Genomic DNA, 14,643 nt, shown 5'->3' with positions numbered 1-14,643 from the left:
GGTCGCAGGGATCCGCTGCCACAGATCGCTGGCACAGGCTGGTTAGTTATTTAATGGTTTCAACTTAGTTTATTTTATCTAAAACTTCAGTGCACGGTTGCAGGGATCAGCTGACACAGATCGCTGGTTAGTTATTTAATGGTTTCAGCTTTGTTTATCTGATCTAAAAACTTCAGTCCACGTTCGCAGGGATCAGCTGACACAGATCGCTGGCACAGGCTGGTTAGTTATTTAATGGTTTCAGGTTAGTTTATTTGATCTAAGACTTCAGGGCATGATCGCAAAGATCAGCTGACACAGATCGCTGGCACAGGCTGGTTAGTTATTTAATGGTTTCAGCTTAGTTTATTTGATCTAAAACTTCATTGCACGATTGCAGGGATCAGCTGAAACAGATCGCTGTCACAGGCTGGTTAGTTATTTAATGGTTTCAGCCAAGTTTATCTAAAACTTCAGTGCACGGTTGCAGGGATCAGCTGAAACAGATCGCTGGTACAGGCTGGTTAGTTATTTAATGGTTTCAGCCAAGTTTATCTAAAACTTCAGTCCACGTTCGCAGGGATCCGCTGACACAGATCGCTGGCACAGGCTGGTTAGTTATTTAATGGTTTCAGCTTAGTTTATTTGATCTAAAACTTCAATGCACGGTCGCAGGGATCCGCTGACACAGATCGCTGGCACAGGCTGGTTAGTTATTTAATGGTTTCAGCTTAGTTTATTTGATCTAAAACTTCAGTGCACGGTCGCAGGGATCAGCTGACACAGATCGCTGTCACAGGCTGGTTAGTTATTTAATGGTTTCAGCTTAGTTTATTTGATCTAAGACTTCAGTGCACGGTTGCAGGGATCAGCTGACACAGATCGCTGGTACAGGCTGGTTAGTTATTTAATGGTTTCAACTTAGTTTATTTGATCTAAAACTTCAGTGCACGATTGCAGGGATCAGCTGAAACAGATCGCTGGTACAGGCTGGTTAGTTATTTAATGGTTTCAGCTTAGTTTATCTAAAACTTCAGTGCACGGTTGCAGGGATCAGCTGAAACAGATCGCTGGTACAGGCTGGTTAGTTATTTAATGGTTTCAGCTTAGTTTATCTAAAACTTCAGTGCACGGTTGCAGGGATCAGCTGAAACAGATCGCTGGTACAGGCTGGTTGGTTATTTAATGGTTTCAGGTTAGTTTTTTTGATCTAAGACTTCAGTGCACGTTCGCAAAGATCAGCTGAAACAGATCGCTGGCACAGATCCCTTGCACAGGCTGGTTAGTTAATTAATGGTTTCAACTTAGTTTATTTTATCTTAAACGTCAGTGCACGGTCGCAGGGATCCGCTGACACAGATCGCTTGTTAGTTATTTAATGGTTTCAGCTTAGTTTATTTTATCTAAAACTTCAGTGCACGGTCGCAGGGATCAGCTGACACAGATCGCTGGTTAGTTATTTAATGGTTTCAGCTTAGTTTATTTCATCTAAAACTTCAGTGCACGATTGCAGGGATCAGCTGAAACAGATCGCTGGTACAGGCTGGTTAGTTATTTAATGGTTTCAACCAAGTTTATCTAAAACTTCAGTGCGCGGTTGCAGGGATCAGCTGACACAGATCCCTGGCACAGCCTGGTTAGTTATTTAATGGTTTCAACTTAGTTTATTTTATCTAAAACTTCAGTGCACGGTCGCAGGGATCAGCTGACACAGATCGCTCGCACAGGCTGGTTAGTTATTTAATGGTTTCAGGTTAGTTTATTTGATCTAAAACTTCAGTGCACGTTCGCAGGGATCAGCTGACACAGATCGCTGGCACAGGCTGGTTAGTTATTTAATGGTTTCAGCCAAGTTTATCTAAAACTTCAGTCCAAGTTCGCAGGGATCAGCTGACACAGATCCCTGACACACGCTGGTTAGTTATTTAATGGTTTCAACTTAGTTTATTTTCTCTAAAAATTCAGTGCACGGTTGCAGGGATCAGTTGACAAAGATTCCTGGCACAGGCTGGTTAGTTATTTAATGGTTTCAGCTTTGTTTATTTGATCTAAAACTTCAGTCCACGTTCGCAGGGATCCGCTGACACAGATCGCTGGCACAGGCTGGTTAGTTATTTAATAGTTTCAGCTTAGTTTATTTTATCTAAAACTTCAGTGCACGGTCGCAGGGATCCGCTGACACAGATCGCTGGCACAGGCTGGTTAGTTATTTAATGGTTTCAGCTTAGTTTATTTGATCTAAAACTTCAGTGCACGGTCGCAGGGATCCGCTGACACAGATCGCTGGCACAGGCCGGTTAGTTATTTAATGGTTTCAGCTTAGTTTATTTGATCTAAAACTTCAGTGCACGGTCGCAGGGATCAGCTGACACAGATCGCTGGCACAGGCTGGTTAGTTATTTAATGGTTTCAGCTTAGTTTATCTAAAACTTCAGTGCACGGTTGCAGGGATCAGCTGACACAGATCGCTCGCACAGGCTGGTTAGTTATTTAATGGTTTCAGGTATAGTTTATTTGATCTAAAACTTCAGTCCACGTTCGCAGGGATCAGCTGACACAGATCGCTGGCACAGGCTGGTTAGTTATTTAATGGTTTCAGCCAAGTTTATCTAAAACTTCAGTCCAAGTTCGCAGGGATCAGCTGACACAGATCCCTGACACACGCTGGTTAGTTATTTAATGGTTTCAACTTAGTTTATTTTCTCTAAAAATTCAGTGCACGGTTGCAGGGATCAGTTGACAAAGATTCCTGGCACAGGCTGGTTAGTTATTTAATGGTTTCAGCTTTGTTTATTTGATCTAAAACTTCAGTCCACGTTCGCAGGGATCCGCTGACACAGATCGCTGGCACAGGCTGGTTAGTTATTTAATAGTTTCAGCTTAGTTTATTTTATCTAAAACTTCAGTGCACGGTCGCAGGGATCCGCTGACACAGATCGCTGGCACAGGCTGGTTAGTTATTTAATGGTTTCAGCTTAGTTTATTTGATCTAAAACTTCAGTGCACGGTCGCAGGGATCCGCTGACACAGATCGCTGGCACAGGCCGGTTAGTTATTTAATGGTTTCAGCTTAGTTTATTTGATCTAAAACTTCAGTGCACGGTCGCAGGGATCAGCTGACACAGATCGCTGGCACAGGCTGGTTAGTTATTTAATGGTTTCAGCTTAGTTTATCTAAAACTTCAGTGCACGGTTGCAGGGATCAGCTGACACAGATCGCTCGCACAGGCTGGTTAGTTATTTAATGGTTTCAGGTATAGTTTATTTGATCTAAAACTTCAGTCCACGTTCGCAGGGATCAGCTGACACAGATCGCTGGCACAGGCTGGTTAGTTATTTAATGGTTTCAGCCAAGTTTATCTAAAACTTCAGTCCACGTTCGCAGGGATCAGCTGACACAGATCCCTGACACACGCTGGTTAGTTATTTAATGGTTTCAGCTTTGTTTATTTGATCTAAAACTTCAGTGCACGGTCGCAGGGATCCGCTGACACAGATCGCTGGCACAGGCTGGTTAGTTATTTAATGGTTTCAGCTTAGTTTATTTGATCTAAAACTTCAGTGCACGGTCGCAGGGATCAGCTGACACAGATCGCTGTCACAGGCTGGTTAGTTATTTAAATGGTTTCAGGTTAGTTTATTTGATCTAAGACTTCAGTGCATGGTCGCAAAGATCAGCTGACACAGATCCCTGGCACAGGCTGGTTAGTTATTTAATGGTTTCAACTTAGTTTATTTTCTCTAAAACTTCAGTGCACGGTCGCAGGGATCAGCTGACACAGATCGCTGGTTAGTTATTTAATGGTTTCAGCTTAGTTTATTTGATCTACAACTTCAGTCCACGTTCGCAGGGATCAGCTGACACAGATCTCTGGCACAGGCTGGTTGGTTATTTAATGGTTTCAGCTTAGTTTATTTGATCTAAAACTTCAGTGCATGGTCGCAAAGATCAGCTGACACAGATCGCTGGCAGAGGCTGGTTAGTTATTTAATGGTTTCAGCTTAGTTTATCTAAAACTTCAGTGCACGGTTGCAGGGATCAGCTGACACAGATCTCTGGCACAGGCTGGTTGGTTATTTAATGGTTTCAGCTTAGTTTATTTTATCTAAAACTTCAGTGCACGGTCGCAGGGATCAGCTGACACAGATCGCTGGTTAGTTATTTAATGGTTTCAGCTTAGTTTATTTCATCTAAAACTTCAGTGCACGATTGCAGGGATCAGCTGAAACAGATCGCTGGTACAGGCTGGTTAGTTATTTAATGGTTTCAGCTTTGTTTATTTGATCTAAAACTTCAGTCCACGTTCGCAGGGATCAGCTGACACAGATCGCTGGCACAGGCTGGTTAGTTATTTAATGGTTTCAACTTAGTTTATTTGATCTAAAACTTCAGTCCACGTTCGCAGGGATCAGCTGACACAGATCGCTGGTACAGGCTGGTTAGTTATTTAATTGTTTCAGCTTACTTTATCTAAAACTTCAGTGCACGGTTGCAGGGATCAGATGAAACAGATCGCTGGTACAGGCTGGTTAGTTATTTAATGGTTTCGGTTTGGTTTATTTTATCTAAAACTTCAGTGCACGGTCGCAGGGATCAGCTGACACAGATCGCTGTCACAGGCTGGTTAGTTATTTAAATGGTTTCAGGTTAGTTTATTTGATCTAAGACTTCAGTGCATGGTCGCAAAGATCAGCTGACACAGATCCCTGGCACAGGCTGGTTAGTTATTTAATGGTTTCAACTTAGTTTATTTGATCTAAAACTTCAGTGCACGGTCGCAGGGATCAGCTGACACAGATCGCTGGCACAGGCTGGTTAGTTATTTAATGGTTTCAGCTTAGTTTATTTGATCTAAAACTTCAGTGCACGGTCGCAGGGATCAGCTGACACAGATCGCTGGCACAGGCTGGTTAGTTATTTAATGGTTTCAGCTTAGTTTATCTAAAACTTCAGTGCACGGTTGCAGGGATCAGCTGACACAGATCGCTCGCACAGGCTGGTTAGTTATTTAATGGTTTCAGCCAAGTTTATCTAAAACTTCAGTCCACGTTCGCAGGGATCAGCTGACACAGATCCCTGACACACGCTGGTTAGTTATTTAATGGTTTCAGCTTTGTTTATTTGATCTAAAACTTCAGTGCACGGTCGCAGGGATCCGCTGACACAGATCGCTGGCACAGGCTGGTTAGTTATTTAATGGTTTCAGCTTAGTTTATTTGATCCAAAACTTCAGTGCACGGTCGCAGGGATCAGCTGACACAGATCGCTGTCACAGGCTGGTTAGTTATTTAAATGGTTTCAGGTTAGTTTATTTGATCTAAGACTTCAGTGCATGGTCGCAAAGATCAGCTGACACAGATCCCTGGCACAGGCTGGTTAGTTATTTAATGGTTTCAACTTAGTTTATTTTCTCTAAAACTTCAGTGCACGGTCGCAGGGATCAGCTGACACAGATCGCTGGTTAGTTATTTAATGGTTTCAGCTTAGTTTATTTGATCTACAACTTCAGTCCACGTTCGCAGGGATCAGCTGACACAGATCTCTGGCACAGGCTGGTTGGTTATTTAATGGTTTCAGCTTAGTTTATTTGATCTAAGACTTCAGTGCACGGTTGCAGGGATCAGCTGACACAGATCGCTGGTACAGGCTGGTTAGTTATTTAATGGTTTCAACTTAGTTTATTTGATCTAAAACTTCAGTGCACGATTGCAGGGATCAGCTGAAACAGATCGCTGGTACAGGCTGGTTAGTTATTTAATGGTTTCAGCTTAGTTTATCTAAAACTTCAGTGCACGGTTGCAGGGATCAGCTGAAACAGATCGCTGGTACAGGCTGGTTAGTTATTTAATGGTTTCAGCTTAGTTTATCTAAAACTTCAGTGCACGGTTGCAGGGATCAGCTGAAACAGATCGCTGGTACAGGCTGGTTGGTTATTTAATGGTTTCAGGTTAGTTTTTTTGATCTAAGACTTCAGTGCACGTTCGCAAAGATCAGCTGAAACAGATCGCTGGCACAGATCCCTTGCACAGGCTGGTTAGTTAATTAATGGTTTCAACTTAGTTTATTTTATCTTAAACGTCAGTGCACGGTCGCAGGGATCCGCTGACACAGATCGCTTGTTAGTTATTTAATGGTTTCAGCTTAGTTTATTTTATCTAAAACTTCAGTGCACGGTCGCAGGGATCAGCTGACACAGATCGCTGGTTAGTTATTTAATGGTTTCAGCTTAGTTTATTTCATCTAAAACTTCAGTGCACGATTGCAGGGATCAGCTGAAACAGATCGCTGGTACAGGCTGGTTAGTTATTTAATGGTTTCAACCAAGTTTATCTAAAACTTCAGTGCGCGGTTGCAGGGATCAGCTGACACAGATCCCTGGCACAGCCTGGTTAGTTATTTAATGGTTTCAACTTAGTTTATTTTATCTAAAACTTCAGTGCACGGTCGCAGGGATCAGCTGACACAGATCGCTCGCACAGGCTGGTTAGTTATTTAATGGTTTCAGGTTAGTTTATTTGATCTAAAACTTCAGTGCACGTTCGCAGGGATCAGCTGACACAGATCGCTGGCACAGGCTGGTTAGTTATTTAATGGTTTCAGCCAAGTTTATCTAAAACTTCAGTCCAAGTTCGCAGGGATCAGCTGACACAGATCCCTGACACACGCTGGTTAGTTATTTAATGGTTTCAACTTAGTTTATTTTCTCTAAAAATTCAGTGCACGGTTGCAGGGATCAGTTGACAAAGATTCCTGGCACAGGCTGGTTAGTTATTTAATGGTTTCAGCTTTGTTTATTTGATCTAAAACTTCAGTCCACGTTCGCAGGGATCCGCTGACACAGATCGCTGGCACAGGCTGGTTAGTTATTTAATAGTTTCAGCTTAGTTTATTTTATCTAAAACTTCAGTGCACGGTCGCAGGGATCCGCTGACACAGATCGCTGGCACAGGCTGGTTAGTTATTTAATGGTTTCAGCTTAGTTTATTTGATCTAAAACTTCAGTGCACGGTCGCAGGGATCCGCTGACACAGATCGCTGGCACAGGCCGGTTAGTTATTTAATGGTTTCAGCTTAGTTTATTTGATCTAAAACTTCAGTGCACGGTCGCAGGGATCAGCTGACACAGATCGCTGGCACAGGCTGGTTAGTTATTTAATGGTTTCAGCTTAGTTTATCTAAAACTTCAGTGCACGGTTGCAGGGATCAGCTGACACAGATCGCTCGCACAGGCTGGTTAGTTATTTAATGGTTTCAGGTATAGTTTATTTGATCTAAAACTTCAGTCCACGTTCGCAGGGATCAGCTGACACAGATCGCTGGCACAGGCTGGTTAGTTATTTAATGGTTTCAGCCAAGTTTATCTAAAACTTCAGTCCAAGTTCGCAGGGATCAGCTGACACAGATCCCTGACACACGCTGGTTAGTTATTTAATGGTTTCAACTTAGTTTATTTTCTCTAAAAATTCAGTGCACGGTTGCAGGGATCAGTTGACAAAGATTCCTGGCACAGGCTGGTTAGTTATTTAATGGTTTCAGCTTTGTTTATTTGATCTAAAACTTCAGTCCACGTTCGCAGGGATCCGCTGACACAGATCGCTGGCACAGGCTGGTTAGTTATTTAATAGTTTCAGCTTAGTTTATTTTATCTAAAACTTCAGTGCACGGTCGCAGGGATCCGCTGACACAGATCGCTGGCACAGGCTGGTTAGTTATTTAATGGTTTCAGCTTAGTTTATTTGATCTAAAACTTCAGTGCACGGTCGCAGGGATCCGCTGACACAGATCGCTGGCACAGGCCGGTTAGTTATTTAATGGTTTCAGCTTAGTTTATTTGATCTAAAACTTCAGTGCACGGTCGCAGGGATCAGCTGACACAGATCGCTGGCACAGGCTGGTTAGTTATTTAATGGTTTCAGCTTAGTTTATCTAAAACTTCAGTGCACGGTTGCAGGGATCAGCTGACACAGATCGCTCGCACAGGCTGGTTAGTTATTTAATGGTTTCAGGTATAGTTTATTTGATCTAAAACTTCAGTCCACGTTCGCAGGGATCAGCTGACACAGATCGCTGGCACAGGCTGGTTAGTTATTTAATGGTTTCAGCCAAGTTTATCTAAAACTTCAGTCCACGTTCGCAGGGATCAGCTGACACAGATCCCTGACACACGCTGGTTAGTTATTTAATGGTTTCAGCTTTGTTTATTTGATCTAAAACTTCAGTGCACGGTCGCAGGGATCCGCTGACACAGATCGCTGGCACAGGCTGGTTAGTTATTTAATGGTTTCAGCTTAGTTTATTTGATCTAAAACTTCAGTGCACGGTCGCAGGGATCAGCTGACACAGATCGCTGTCACAGGCTGGTTAGTTATTTAAATGGTTTCAGGTTAGTTTATTTGATCTAAGACTTCAGTGCATGGTCGCAAAGATCAGCTGACACAGATCCCTGGCACAGGCTGGTTAGTTATTTAATGGTTTCAACTTAGTTTATTTTCTCTAAAACTTCAGTGCACGGTCGCAGGGATCAGCTGACACAGATCGCTGGTTAGTTATTTAATGGTTTCAGCTTAGTTTATTTGATCTACAACTTCAGTCCACGTTCGCAGGGATCAGCTGACACAGATCTCTGGCACAGGCTGGTTGGTTATTTAATGGTTTCAGCTTAGTTTATTTGATCTAAAACTTCAGTGCATGGTCGCAAAGATCAGCTGACACAGATCGCTGGCAGAGGCTGGTTAGTTATTTAATGGTTTCAGCTTAGTTTATCTAAAACGTCAGTGCACGGTTGCAGGGATCAGCTGACACAGATCTCTGGCACAGGCTGGTTGGTTATTTAATGGTTTCAGCTTAGTTTATTTTATCTAAAACTTCAGTGCACGGTCGCAGGGATCAGCTGACACAGATCGCTGGTTAGTTATTTAATGGTTTCAGCTTAGTTTATTTCATCTAAAACTTCAGTGCACGATTGCAGGGATCAGCTGAAACAGATCGCTGGTACAGGCTGGTTAGTTATTTAATGGTTTCAGCTTTGTTTATTTGATCTAAAACTTCAGTCCACGTTCGCAGGGATCAGCTGACACAGATCGCTGGCACAGGCTGGTTAGTTATTTAATGGTTTCAACTTAGTTTATTTGATCTAAAACTTCAGTCCACGTTCGCAGGGATCAGCTGACACAGATCGCTGGTACAGGCTGGTTAGTTATTTAATTGTTTCAGCTTACTTTATCTAAAACTTCAGTGCACGGTTGCAGGGATCAGATGAAACAGATCGCTGGTACAGGCTGGTTAGTTATTTAATGGTTTCGGTTTGGTTTATTTTATCTAAAACTTCAGTGCACGGTCGCAGGGATCAGCTGACACAGATCGCTGTCACAGGCTGGTTAGTTATTTAAATGGTTTCAGGTTAGTTTATTTGATCTAAGACTTCAGTGCATGGTCGCAAAGATCAGCTGACACAGATCCCTGGCACAGGCTGGTTAGTTATTTAATGGTTTCAACTTAGTTTATTTGATCTAAAACTTCAGTGCACGGTCGCAGGGATCAGCTGACACAGATCGCTGGCACAGGCTGGTTAGTTATTTAATGGTTTCAGCTTAGTTTATTTGATCTAAAACTTCAGTGCACGGTCGCAGGGATCAGCTGACACAGATCGCTGGCACAGGCTGGTTAGTTATTTAATGGTTTCAGCTTAGTTTATCTAAAACTTCAGTGCACGGTTGCAGGGATCAGCTGACACAGATCGCTCGCACAGGCTGGTTAGTTATTTAATGGTTTCAGCCAAGTTTATCTAAAACTTCAGTCCACGTTCGCAGGGATCAGCTGACACAGATCCCTGACACACGCTGGTTAGTTATTTAATGGTTTCAGCTTTGTTTATTTGATCTAAAACTTCAGTGCACGGTCGCAGGGATCCGCTGACACAGATCGCTGGCACAGGCTGGTTAGTTATTTAATGGTTTCAGCTTAGTTTATTTGATCCAAAACTTCAGTGCACGGTCGCAGGGATCAGCTGACACAGATCGCTGTCACAGGCTGGTTAGTTATTTAAATGGTTTCAGGTTAGTTTATTTGATCTAAGACTTCAGTGCATGGTCGCAAAGATCAGCTGACACAGATCCCTGGCACAGGCTGGTTAGTTATTTAATGGTTTCAACTTAGTTTATTTTCTCTAAAACTTCAGTGCACGGTCGCAGGGATCAGCTGACACAGATCGCTGGTTAGTTATTTAATGGTTTCAGCTTAGTTTATTTGATCTACAACTTCAGTCCACGTTCGCAGGGATCAGCTGACACAGATCTCTGGCACAGGCTGGTTGGTTATTTAATGGTTTCAGCTTAGTTTATTTGATCTACAACTTCAGTGCATGGTCGCAAAGATCAGCTGACACAGATCGCTGGCAGAGGCTGGTTAGTTATTTAATGGTTTCAGCTTAGTTTATCTAAAACTTCAGTGCACGGTTGCAGGGATCAGCTGACACAGATCGCTGGCACAGGCTGGTTAGTTATTTAGTGGTTTCAGCTTAGTTTATTTGATCTAAAACTTCAGTACACGTTCGCAGGGATCAGCTGACACAGATCTCTGGCACAGGCTGGTTGGTTATTTAATGGTTTCAGCTTAGTTTATTTGATCTAAGACTTCAGTGCACGTTCGCAAAGATCAGCTGAAACAGATCGCTGGCACAGATCCCTTGCACAGGCTGGTTAGTTAATTAATGGTTTCAACTTAGTTTATTTTATCTTAAACGTCAGTGCACGGTCGCAGGGATCCGCTGACACAGATCGCTTGTTAGTTATTTAATGGTTTCAGCTTAGTTTATTTTATCTAAAACTTCAGTGCACGGTCGCAGGGATCAGCTGACACAGATCGCTGGTTAGTTATTTAATGGTTTCAGCTTAGTTTATTTCATCTAAAACTTCAGTGCACGATTGCAGGGATCAGCTGAAACAGATCGCTGGTACAGGCTGGTTAGTTATTTAATGGTTTCAACCAAGTTTATCTAAAACTTCAGTGCGCGGTTGCAGGGATCAGCTGACACAGATCCCTGGCACAGGCTGGTTAGTTATTTAATGGTTTCAACTTAGTTTATTTTATCTAAAACTTCAGTGCACGGTCGCAGGGATCCGCTGACACAGATCGCTGGCACAGGCTGGTTAGTTATTTAATGGTTTCAGCTTAGTTTATCTAAAACTTCAGTGCACGGTTGCAGGGATCAGCTGACACAGATCGCTCGCACAGGCTGGTTAGTTATTTAATGGTTTCAGGTTAGTTTATTTGATCTAAAACTTCAATGCACGTTCGCAGGGATCAGCTGACACAGATCGCTGGTACAGGCTGGTTAGTTATTTAATGGTTTCAGCCAAGTTTATCTAAAACTTCAGTCCAAGTTCGCAGGGATCAGCTGACACAGATCCCTGACACACGCTGGTTAGTTATTTAATGGTTTCAACTTAGTTTATTTTCTCTAAAAATTCAGTGCACGGTTGCAGGGATCAGTTGACAAAGATTCCTGGCACAGGCTGGTTAGTTATTTAATGGTTTCAGCTTTGTTTATTTGATCTAAAACTTCAGTCCACGTTCGCAGGGATCCGCTGACACAGATCGCTGGCACAGGCTGGTTAGTTATTTAATGGTTTCAGCTTAGTTTATTTTATCTAAAACTTCAGTGCACGGTCGCAGGGATCCGCTGACACAGATCGCTGGCACAGGCTGGTTAGTTATTTAATGGTTTCAGCTTAGTTTATTTGATCTAAAACTTCAGTGCACGGTCGCAGGGATCCGCTGACACAGATCGCTGGCACAGGCTGGTTAGTTATTTAATGGTTTCAGCTTAGTTTATTTGATCTAAAACTTCAGTGCACGGTCGCAGGGATCCGCTGACACAGATCGCTGGCACAGGCTGGTTAGTTATTTAATGGTTTCAGCTTAATTTATTTGATCTAAAACTTCAGTGCACGGTCGCAGGGATCAGCTGACACAGATCGCTGGCACAGGCCGGTTAGTTATTTAATGGTTTCAGCTTTGTTTATTTGATCTAAAACTTCAGTGCACGGTCGCAGGGATCCGCTGACACAGATCGCTGGCACAGGCTGGTTAGTTATTTAATGGTTTCAGCTTAGTTTATTTGATCTAAAACTTCAGTTCACGGTCGCAGGGATCAGCTGACACAGATCGCTGTCACAGGCTGGTTAGTTATTTAAATGGTTTCAGGTTAGTTTATTTGATCTAAGACTTCAGTGCATGGTCGCAAAGATCAGCTGACACAGATCCCTGGCACAGGCTGGTTAGTTATTTAATGGTTTCAACTTAGTTTATTTTCTCTAAAACTTCAGTGCACGGTCGCAGGGATCAGCTGACACAGATCGCTGGTTAGTTATTTAATGGTTTCAGCTTAGTTTATTTGATCTACAACTTCAGTCCACGTTCGCAGGGATCAGCTGACACAGATCTCTGGCACAGGCTGGTTGGTTATTTAATGGTTTCAGCTTAGTTTATTTGATCTAAAACTTCAGTGCATGGTCGCAAAGATCAGCTGACACAGATCGCTGGCAGAGGCTGGTTAGTTATTTAATGGTTTCAGCTTAGTTTATCTAAAACTTCAGTGCACGGTTGCAGGGATCAGCTGACACAGATCGCTGGCACAGGCTGGTTAGTTATTTAGTGGTTTCAGCTTAGTTTATTTGATCTAAAACTTCAGTACACGTTCGCAGGGATCAGCTGACACAGATCTCTGGCACAGGCTGGTTGGTTATTTAATGGTTTCAGCTTAGTTTATTTTATCTAAAACTTCAGTGCACGGTCGCAGGGATCAGCTGACACAGATCGCTGGTTAGTTATTTAATGGTTTCAGCTTAGTTTATTTCATCTAAAACTTCAGTGCACGATTGCAGGGATCAGCTGAAACAGATCGCTGGTACAGGCTGGTTAGTTATTTAATGGTTTCAGCTTTGTTTATTTGATCTAAAACTTCAGTCCACGTTCGCAGGGATCAGCTGACACAGATCGCTGGCACAGGCTGGTTAGTTATTTAATGGTTTCAACTTAGTTTATTTGATCTAAAACTTCAGTCCACGTTCGCAGGGATCAGCTGACACAGATCGCTTGCACAGGCTGGTTAGTTATTTAATTGTTTCAGCTTACTTTATCTAAAACTTCAGTGCACGGTTGCAGGGATCAGATGAAACAGATCGCTGGTACAGGCTGGTTAGTTATTTAATGGTTTCGGTTTGGTTTATTTTATCTAAAACTTCAGTGCACGGTCGCAGGGATCAGCTGACACAGATCGCTGTCACAGGCTGGTTAGTTATTTAAATGGTTTCAGGTTAGTTTATTTGATCTAAGACTTCAGTGCATGGTCGCAAAGATCAGCTGACACAGATCCCTGGCACAGGCTGGTTAGTTATTTAATGGTTTCAACTTAGTTTATTTGATCTAAAACTTCAGTGCACGGTCGCAGGGATCAGCTGACACAGATCGCTGGCACAGGCTGGTTAGTTATTTAATGGTTTCAGCTTAGTTTATTTGATCTAAAACTTCAGTGCACGGTCGCAGGGATCAGCTGACACAGATCGCTGGCACAGGCTGGTTAGTTATTTAATGGTTTCAGCTTAGTTTATCTAAAACTTCAGTGCACGGTTGCAGGGATCAGCTGACACAGATCGCTCGCACAGGCTGGTTAGTTATTTAATGGTTTCAGGTTAGTTTATTTGATCTAAAACTTCAGTCCACGTTCGCAGGGATCAGCTGACACAGATCGCTGGCACAGGCTGGTTAGTTATTTAATGGTTTCAGCCAAGTTTATCTAAAACTTCAGTCCACGTTCGCAGGGATCAGCTGACACAGATCCCTGACACACGCTGGTTAGTTATTTAATGGTTTCAGCTTAGTTTATTTGATCTAAAACTTCAGTGCACGGTCGCAGGGATCCGCTGACACAGATCGCTGGCACAGGCTGGTTAGTTATTTAATGGTTTCAGCTTAGTTTATTTGATCTAAAACTTCAGTGCACGGTCGCAGGGATCAGCTGACACAGATCGCTGTCACAGGCTGGTTAGTTATTTAAATGGTTTCAGGTTAGTTTATTTGATCTAAGACTTCAGTGCATGGTCGCAAAGATCAGCTGACACAGATCCCTGGCACAGGCTGGTTAGTTATTTAATGGTTTCAACTTAGTTTATTTTCTCTAAAACTTCAGTGCACGGTCGCAGGGATCAGCTGACACAGATCGCTGGTTAGTTATTTAATGGTTTCAGCTTAGTTTATTTGATCTACAACTTCAGTCCACGTTCGCAGGGATCAGCTGACACAGATCTCTGGCACAGGCTGGTTGGTTATTTAATGGTTTCAGCTTAGTTTATTTGATCTACAACTTCAGTGCATGGTCGCAAAGATCAGCTGACACAGATCGCTGGCAGAGGCTGGTTAGTTATTTAATGGTTTCAGCTTAGTTTATCTAAAACTTCAGTGCACGGTTGCAGGGATCAGCTGACACAGATCGCTGGCACAGGCTTTTTAGTTATTTAGTGGTTTCAGCTTAGTTTATTTGATCTAAAACTTCAGTACACGTTCGCAGGGATCAGCTGACACAGATCTCTGGCACAGGCTGGTTGGTTATTTAATGGTTTCAGGTTAGTTTATTTGATCTAAAACTTCAGTGCACGTTCGCAAAG

The sequence above is a fragment of the Copadichromis virginalis genome, linkage group LG3 (assembly GCF_057382275.1).
Source record: "Copadichromis virginalis isolate Kocher_CV1m ecotype Utaka linkage group LG3, C_Virginalis_male_GT1.1, whole genome shotgun sequence".
Lineage (NCBI taxonomy): Eukaryota > Metazoa > Chordata > Actinopteri > Cichliformes > Cichlidae > Copadichromis > Copadichromis virginalis.
The sequence above is the reverse complement of the archived record's forward strand: the minus strand, read 5'-3'. Positions refer to the sequence as shown.